This window comes from Neltuma alba, unplaced genomic scaffold, assembly GCF_004799145.2.
Source record: "Neltuma alba isolate B1F8T4 unplaced genomic scaffold, ASM479914v2 tig00013142_pilon, whole genome shotgun sequence".
Taxonomy (NCBI): domain Eukaryota; kingdom Viridiplantae; phylum Streptophyta; class Magnoliopsida; order Fabales; family Fabaceae; genus Neltuma; species Neltuma alba.
Window position 1 is genome coordinate 20,999 of NW_021637458.1, and position 10,525 is coordinate 31,523.

Consider the following 10,525-nt stretch of genomic DNA (forward strand, 5'->3'; position numbering starts at 1 on the left):
TCCTTCAAATCAAAATAAACCAATCCCCACAACAAAAGCAATCCCCTGTTCCAATTAAAGGCCACCCAAAATGGATTAAACACTATCAATCACAATCATTTCCAAATATGTACACAACCAAACACATCAGCAATAACATGGAAACAACTTTTTTCGTCCTAGAGCAACTTCTATGGGAACAACAAAGACGGAACCACAAAGAGCATCACTGCATAATTACATTTTAAGCTTCGGGGACCCATCGAATGAACAACAATATTCAAGTTCCCTACCTGTTTAATTTCGAAAGCGACGGCGGCAATGTGATTTCGGCGACCGCTTTTTCGTTACTAGAGGACCTTCGATTTGGTTTCGCCGAGTGGGGGCACTTTCTGTTTCGGTGGGTTGCTCTCGTCGGGTCGGCGGGTTGCTTTCGTCGACTGGGCGAGGTAGTTCTAGTTCCTGTTTCACTTAGTGGGGGTTGCTTTCGCTAAGTGGAAGCAGTTCCTCTTTCGTCGAGTGGGGTGTTGTTTTCGCCGAGGAGTCGGTTTCCGCCTTTTCTCCATCTCCTCAAGTTTCAAACATCTTAAGGGCATTTCGATCTTTTCGCCGAAAATATTAATTCCAGATTGGTTCCCAGTGACCTCCTTGTCATTTTGCTTATTCAGGTCCCTTATTTGTCCTTTTGGAATTGAAGTGGTATTTTATTGTCATTTTCCCTTAATATTATCGTTGCTCCTCATAATTTGATTTAACTTTTATTTGGTCCTTCCTGGAATTTTGTAAAGACAGAGTATGAGCATAAGTATAGGGACCAAACTCGTTAAAATTATAAGGATCAATTGTTAAATTCAAATAAAAAAAATAAAATTATAAAGACCAAGACTAATAATTTAAAATTATAGGAATCAAAATTCCGTAAAATCATAAGAATTAATGTGCCTCCAGGAAAGTTCATAGCGCCATCCAAGAGCTAGAAAATAAAGACCATCATTATCTATATATCAACAAAAGAAATTTTGTATAAATTGTCAAAATAGCTTTTAATATGAGTATCTTCCTTTGGTGGGTATTTTAACTTTTAATTACTCTCAAAAAATTATTTTTGAGATTTAAGAGATAAAACTCCTCTAACACGTTTACCTTATATAATACTACTTCCGATTTTTAATATAAAAGTTAATTGACTAATTTGAATATATTAAGAAAATTAGTTAAGTTATTTATTTGTAATAAATATATATTTTCTTTCCTAAAATATCTAGCCAATCAAATGTAATAGCTAGAACTACAGTTTGATAAAACCTTTAACATATGCAACTACTATAATAATACTTTAAGAAAATGAATAAATATGAGAATCAAAGTTGATTTAGGGTTTTATATTTATAATCAAATTGAATATCAAACTAATTTTTATATTAAAAATTGGAGATATTTAAAATTGGTTGACTACATTAAGGACAAGAGGTTTCGATCAGCAGCCACATCTTATCTTCAGCTTTCAAATAATTCAAATGTGGTCCTTCATTTGGCAGTAGGATGCTCTTGGTGGATTTATTAAATTGTTGAATTTCTTAATTGAAATTAAAGAGAGATATGGTTGAGGAAATTCAAATTCAATGCCATAAAAACGCTGGTGAAAATATACCAAAAAAGGGCAGACAATAAACGAAACCATATATGTGATTATTTTGTTAAAATTATAAGGATCAATTGTTAAATTCAAATAAAAAAATTATAAAATTATAAAGACCAAGACTAATAATTTAAAATTATAGGAATCAAAATTCCATAAAATCATAAGAATTAATATGCCTCCATTAAAGTTCATAGCGCCATCCAAGGGCTAGAAAATAAAGACCATCATTATCTATATATCAACAAAAGAAATTTTGTATAAGTTGTCAAAATAGCTTTTAACCTGAGTATCTTCAGAGTAAACTTAGATATGGTGGGTATTTTAACTTTTAATTACTCTCAAAAAATTATTTTTGAGGTTTAAGAGATAAAACTCCTCTAATACATTTACCTTATATAATACTACCTCCGGTTTTTAATATAAAAACTAATTGATTAATTTAAATATGTTAAGAAAATTAGTTGAGTTATTTATTTATAATAAATAGATATTATCTTTTCTAAAATATCCTGCTAATCAAAGGTAATAGTTAGAACTACAATTTGATGAAACATTTAACATGTACAACTACTATAACAACTATTTTAAAAAAATAAATAAATATGAGAGACAAAGTGAATTTAAAGTTTTATATATTTAGAATTAAATTGAATGTCAAACTAACTTTTATATTAAAAATCAGAGATATTTAAAATAGGTTGACTACATTAAGGATGAGAGGTTTCGATCAGCAACCACGTCTTATCTTCAGCTCTCAATCATTCAAATGTGGTCCTTCAACATGTTGGTCAGCTTTCCAATCTTTTCCTTTCGGCTATGCACTGAGTCTGTTTTGTTAAGTTACTTTAGTTGTATCTAAACTCTTATACCCTATTTATTGAAGTGAGTTGGGTCTTGAGAACTCATTAAAACTAAGACATGTCTCCAAGTTTAAAAAGTACTCACAAAAAAACTTACAGATCGTCTACTAATAAGGTTATCACATTTTTTTTTTTGAGTAGGATGGTATCGTTGCCTCAGGGTATCCCAGCACAAACGGCCAAACTAATCCCAGGTGCACTCACAGGTATCGAGCCCATGACATGGTAGGGAAGGCGCCTTACGTTTCCGTTTGCGACCAGTCGGACCCGACCCTTACAGGCAATAAGGTTATCACATTAACATAGAGCTTAGAATGCATGACCATGTGGGTTATGAGTTGACTCATTACTAATTCAAGTAACTCTTGTTGGTTTTAAAATGTTAGAACGTGACGTTGGCTACAAAACAAAGTTTGTTAAATCCAAATTAAGGAGTTGACTCATTACGTGCGTTTTTCTCCTTTGGGTTTTGTTTTCGGCTGGACGCGCACGTAAGTATTAGAATATGACAATGAGCAACGTTGTCATAAAACGAAAGAACTTTAAGTATTAAAAAAAAAAGGGTTAAACGAAAGAAGAATAAGAGAGAATAAATAATTAAGAATATAATTGAAAAAATTACATTAATTAAATGTTAAGGCAAACACTAAATTAAAACTTATAATAGATCACACTCCTCTTCAAATTTAAAACTTATAAATAGGACCTGAAATAGTACTTTTTAATAGGTGGAGGATAAGTCCAAGTAAAACTCTCAAAGAGGCAAATAAACTCTTTTCCGGACTACTTTAGTGCTCTCATCCCATATTCTTTCAAATATAAAATAGTAGAATAACAAAAATTAATAAAAAGTTTTTAACTTTGTTTTTTAAAATTTTTTAAATCCAACTCATTAAAATTTTTCTTCCCTCCCCTTTCCTTCCATTTCATTCATACGAAACCAACCTCAAGAGATTCAAGATATAAGAAGTTTTTTAAGGGAAAAAAATTTTTTTGACCCAAAATATCAAGGATTGACAGGGTAATTAAGGATAGTTCTCTACTTTTATTTCTTATCATAAGGAGGAGAGGGAGGTTTAAACGAGAGAGGGAGGGAGGGAGGGATGAGAATTTTTAAGGTAAAATCTCAATTAAATTCAACCGAAATATTTAAATACAAATTGAGGCCTATACTTTTAATAAATTGCTAATCAAGATCTGACCTAATTAGGAATTGTTGAAGGTTGTTAAATGATCATAATGCCCCACTTTAATTAAAAATAAAAATTAATTATTTTATCCCTCTAAAGTGGTTCATCACATCTTATTATTTATATTTAGACAAAAAATATAAATAATTTTTTGTGTTTGAAATTTTGTATGTATAAATAAAACCGTCAAAATATTTTCGTAAAACATTTCAAATTATAATATAAGTAGTCTTTAAATAAGTATTTTTCTTTTCGGGTTGTAAATATTTATTTTAAGATTTTAAATATTTTAATTATAATAAATATTTAATATTAAGTTTTAATAATTTATGTTTTTGGTTGGATCAAACATTGTTTTACCCCATGTTTGGATGGAGAGAAAATGAGGAAGAAAAGAAATTGGAGGAGAAAAATGGGAAAAGAAATAACTTTTTTCCTGTTTGGATGAGAGGAGAAAAATAAGAGGAAAGAAAAATAGGAAAAAAAGAGGGTGTGAGACTCACCTTATTTTCTCTCCAATTTTTTTGTTTTTGATGTGAAAATTTTAGGAAAAGGGTTGGGTTCACCCACAATCTAAAGGTAGGGCACCTAATGCTTAATCCACTGGGACTTATCCTTACGGGCACGGGTGCATGACAAGCAAGTCTTTTTTTTTTTTCCTCCTGACCCAATAGGTAGGAATCTTGTAAAAACCCCCACAATTCATGATAAATAAACATTTTCAAAATGATAATTATTTCGAAAGGTTAACTATGGTAAGAAGGACAAAACTAATCAAATAGAAATTTACCATAATCATTAACCATTTATTTCTATAACAAAGCAGTAGCTACTATTCTATAAGAGTAAAGATAGTTAATGAAAGAAGAAGTAATCAACACTTGGTTTTTTTTTCCCACGTATGCATCAAATCCATCAACAATATTCTGAAATCTCAAAATACAATTAAGACTAGTTGTAAATAGGCTAGGGCCTTGAAGCCCGTCAGAATAACAGTCATTAACGCCTATAACAATCGCAACCAAAATAAAAGTCACATATGTGTCAAAAAGGGCGGAGCATAATTCCCGAATGCAGCGGAAAAGTTAAAATTATGTTAAGTATAACAAAAAGGCCCTAAAGTTTGGCAATATACATCAATCAAATCATGTATACCAAAACAAAGGCTATACAGAGTGGAAGAGAAAACTCAAGCCTCGGACACTTTCTCCTGGGACCAACACCTGAACCCTCACCTAAAAAAATGTTAAATAACCACAGGGTGAGTCAAATTGACCCAGTAACCACAATTCTAATTCAACCAATATACAGGGAGTGATTACAAGATAATTAAGCGGGTAAAGTACAATTTCAAATAACATATAGGATAAATATCTTTACGGAAAACAATATATAAATAATTCAAAAAGTAACTTGCATGCACAGAACTTTATCGACCATCCTTATAACCTCCTTGTAACCTCTGATAGAACCCATGAGCTATTCACACATAACAGATTCGTCTTTTTTACAAGACTGCACCAAGTTATCCAATAATGAGGTGTAACTCGGTCAAAAGTTACAGAGCTCATATCAGACCATGGGTTCCCTTTCTTGGAATATGGAAAGGTGTCATGTCCCTTGGGTTGACTCTTGACTTGGCCAAAGGAAGGGTAATACCGAGGGCCCTAAGAATGTTAATGCTAACCACTGGGCGCCAAGTGATGGCTATACCACGTGGTATGAAATAACCAAATCTCCACAATCATACTCCATCACAACCCGATACAGTTCTATGAACAATTCAACAGTTCAATTTCACATAATTCAATATCCATAAATTATTTCATATTCAATACTCAATTTTGTTCAATATTAAAAATATAATTTCAAGATTAAACAATTCATGCCCACTTAACTAACAAATTTATCAAAACATAAATTTCATATATTTGTTCCACACTTTTTATACATAAAACACTATAACATATAAAGATGACATTTATAATATCCACATATGCTTATAATCACATCAACAAGCATACAAGGTAAATTAGAAAGTGGTTATCTCAAGTTCTTGACACAAGAACTATAAGTAGGAGGATTCAAGACCCAAGAGCCCAAACCAAGCTCACTCTACACAATGAATTTATAAACGTATATTAATAAAAAGACTACTTAATATAGCATTAAAAATAGTTTATTAACTAAATCCTCATAATTGGCTTAATTTAAAAAAATTATTTTTAGGAAAAATAATAATTCATCTATTCCTCCAAGTGACAATTTCTAGTAATTCCTAACTCTATTTTTCTCATTCACATTATTAATAAGAATAATTCCTTCAAATTATCCAAAATCTCCAAAAAGTACTTACTTTAACTCTTAGAAAAATAACTATATATCAACTATACCTCCAATCATTATTATAATCCTATTCCTTGTTTCTATTAACCATTCTCTATTCATTAGAATCAACAATTTATATTATTTTTCCCAATTTATTCAAAACACCCAACTCTCACTAGTTAAAGTCTTTCCAAAAAAATCATCAACATTCTTATTTTAACAGAAATCCTCAAAGTTCAAGTATTGAATCCTCAATATAACCTCCAATGAACCCAACTAAGAGATAAATTTCGAAATTAATATCATCATTAACACAAATCACAATTTCCCAACCAAACCCTAACTTATATTGCCTCAAATCAACCATCCAACTAAAAATCTAAGTCATAAAGCTTCTATTCTAACCCCATAAGCTCCATTTATATCATCAAAATAAGTTAGAACCCTTAAAAATTAAAAATCTAACAAGCCCTAATAGGCTTTATTTTCTGCCATAAACTTACAGAAATGAAAAAGAAAAAGCTAAATAAAAATAGTAGGATAAAAATAGCTTACCTAAATATATTATATGTACCCAAGTAGAGTCCTTCCTTTCTCACACCCTCAATCTTCCTCTCACACTCACTCACTGTCGCAGTGGTGGCGAGGACACGGACTAGGGGAGAAGGAACGAAACAGCAAAAAGGGATGGAAGGGTTTGAAAGTGGGGTACACGTGACCCCCACTAATAAAACGACACTGCCACTATTTTTTTTTTTTAACTAAAGGTGAGAGGGTCACGGGACTTGCTCTCTTCCCTCTCCGGTAACAGTGGGTGGCCACGTGCCACCCACTTATATTATTTTATAATATATATTACTTATTTAATTATTTTAATTATTTTTAAATTATTAATATTAATATATATTTTTTCAACGTAACTTGATTTATTTTCTTTTTCCTCTAAAATTATATAGTTTGTAATTTAAGTCATTAAGAATAAATTTTATTCTATATAAACTCCTTATTCAAATAGTAACACACATCTAATTATTATTAATTAATCACAACCATAACTCAAAATTTAAAAAAAAATTGGAATGTTACAAATCTCCTAGCTTCATTACGCTGTGGTGATGCCTCTCCCAACGCTATGACTAGAGTCACAATAAAGTGGTACTCCCCACGATCGAACTCCCTCCTTTTGGTAAGAGAGTCTGACCCCTTCGCCAGTTGAACCCACGAACGAGGGGTTATTTTCTCTCCAACTTTTCTCTCAACGTATAGGGAGAAAATGAGAAGAAAACTCATATTCCCCATATACTCTCCTCAAATATAGTCCAGTAATATCACATTCCCCCTTTAATACAAGTTTTTCTTTTTAATTTTACTCTTGACTACTTCATAATTCAACAAAACTATCTTATTATATTGTGACCAAAATTAGAAGCTATACATAAACTCCATTCTTTCATATTCAATGAAAAATGGAGGAAATTTATGCAAATTAATATGTATATATATAGATATAATTTCGGGAAAATGACACAAAGAAGCTTGAAAATGTGAAATGTCAATTTGGAAAGCTAAGAAAATATAATTACAGAGAGGGAAGTTCTTCCCAAATTGGAATTTTGAAATTTAATAAAGTGGCAAAAATGCTCTGTCTTTTTTTTTTAAGAAAAAACCTCAGTCCCTCACTGGTGGCTGGCGGCAGGCAGCCACCACTAGCGAATGGCCCCCTACGGCCGACGACCGCCTATGACCATCGGTGTAACATCTCACATAATTATGTCAATATACGCAACAAAATATTTAATTTAAAAGTTCATAAATATTTCTAACACTTCAAACAAGTCATAATTTCAGAATATTTCTAACATAACTTAACAAAATAAACTATTGAAGTCTTATAATCATGGCAAATAAAAATATAACATAACATGTGCTTGAGAAGTACAGAAGCCTTTACGGCTCACTCTATTAGTACCTTCTCTTGATTCCTACTAGATCCTTCGCTTGAAAATTGTTAATATAGGGGTGAGATCAAATGTCTCAGTAACTACTGTACAAGCAAACCATATATGGTAAACCAAAAATCTGTTTATATGTGTGTATATAAATATATTAAAAATCACGGATTTGATACATTCAACTCAATTTCATTTTTGATTCAACAATATACCAATATCATTTTTTCAATATATCCAAAAAATAATGGAGTATGCTGCCCTCTTTATATCACCGTCCACCTTTATCTGCTGACTAGAGCCATAGGCTAACACATAGTCTGATAGAAACTAATCCATTTCACTGAATTATTCCAAACTCACCGATACTAGAGATATATCCAGCCAAAGATAGAGAGCTCAAGCTCGAACTATGGCTCCCCTCCTTTACGAATAGGGAGGTGTCACATGTCTCACAACTCTAATGAATTCTCGGCCAAAAGAAAATATGGAAGAAGGGGCCCTGACAAGTGCCATCCACTGTGCACCAAGTGATGGCATACCACATGGTAATTTTATATCCATGCAATCTCCTCCTATCCTTAGCCCAACAATGCATGTCAGATGCCAATCTTACATCATAAATACGTCTGCAAATATATTAAAAATAAGATAGCAATAAAACTTATATACCATTTAATAGCAACTCATGACAATTCCATAGCCATCAATATATTTAAATATTGATCATAATTAATAGTAATAAATCTTAACAAAATCAAATAATATATCAAAACATTTATTTGAAAAATCATAGTATTATATTTCAATATATAAAAATATAGTAAATTCATAATACAATCACACACAATTCACATGTACAAGAAAGAATTTTCAGAGTTACCTGATACTCTAGCTTACAAGTATTCACAAAGAGTACTCCAAAATTATTAAGAGTCTATAAAATTACACGTTAATATTTATTAATATAAACTCCGAACTACTCTAAAATTCTAAGACCACTCTCTAAACCAAAATTACATAAATATATTAACTCTTCCAAATCTAGCCATTTATAATGGATATAATATTATTTTGAAAATATAATCTACATATAAGGCTATTTAAATTTAACAACTTAAGTAAATATTTTTTATTACCCAAAATCTAAATATTTTATATTAAAATTCTCAATTATTTATTATAATCTCATTAAAATTTTTTTTCTCAAACCAAACAACTTCTTTAAATTATAAACAAATTGTAACTTTATCTAATTTCACAAAATTCTCAATTTACAATTTTTCAAGCCTTCAAAACTTATTTCAAAAATATATCTTTAACTTATTTAATATTTAAACCAATTAAAACCTCAATAATATATTAAATAACTCAAATAAGTTATTTAACTTAAATTTAATTGGTAAAATATTCTATATCTTCGAATAACAAATTTTTCAACTAAAATTTTAATTTAAACTCTCAAAACAATCATTGAGTAATATAAACCGATTAAAATTCCTTAATAATATATCTTTAAATTTTTACGGTTATACATTGTCAAAACTTCTTATTTACTCTATACCAAAATAGTAAAATTTTCTCTAAATAATATAATGATACTAATAATATAAAGCTATAAATATATAAGAAATATTCATATAGAAAATTTGACAAGAAGAAATAGTTTTGTGTACCTAAATAATCCTCAAAACTGTCAAATACTCAGCAATTTAGCTTTCGCTTTTTTTTTCTCCTTTCGTTCTCTCTTCCTCTTCCGTCTCCACTCCTTCTCTTTTATTTTATCACTCCCAACCTCCAACGACCCCATCCCCCAATTTTTTCCCAGCTTCAATTAATGCTTGCCCTTATTTTTTTTTTGTTCTTTATGAATTACCCGGCCGAAAGCTGGGTATTGTTTTTTTTAAAAATAATATAATAATATAATATTATTTTAATTAATTGATGGGAAAATCACAAATAAAGACCCTCGAATTACTAAAATTATGCAGAGGTCACTTGAATAAGCAAAATTACCATGAGGGACCCAGTCTCATATTGTAAATATGAAATCTTGATGAAATGTCTGAAATACTCCTTAGTCAAATGACAAGTTGACTATAGGAAATGACAAGTTCACTTTAACGTATAACAACTTCAGTAGATTAAATCACAACTTGATTGAAGGTATGCCAAATGACAAGTTGATTATGGGAAATAACAAGTTTATTTTAGCGGATGACAATTTCAGTAGACCAAATTACAATTTGAATGAGGGGCATTTCAGACATTTCGCCAAGATTTCATATTTACAATATGGGACTGGGTCTTTCATGGTAATTTTGCTTATTCAGGTAACCTCTGCGTAATTTCGGTAATTTAGGGGTCTTTATTTGTCATTTTCCCTTAATTGATTTTATTTTTTTTTTTTACTTTTTTTTCAACAGTACGTTACAACCGGTGCCGGCTACCGGTGTGGTGGCTGCCAGTGAATTTTTTTTGAAATGGGATAATATTGATTAAAATAGAGCATTATGATTATTTAATAATATTCAAAAATTTCTAATTAGATCTCATGGCCTAATTAGTATTTTGTTT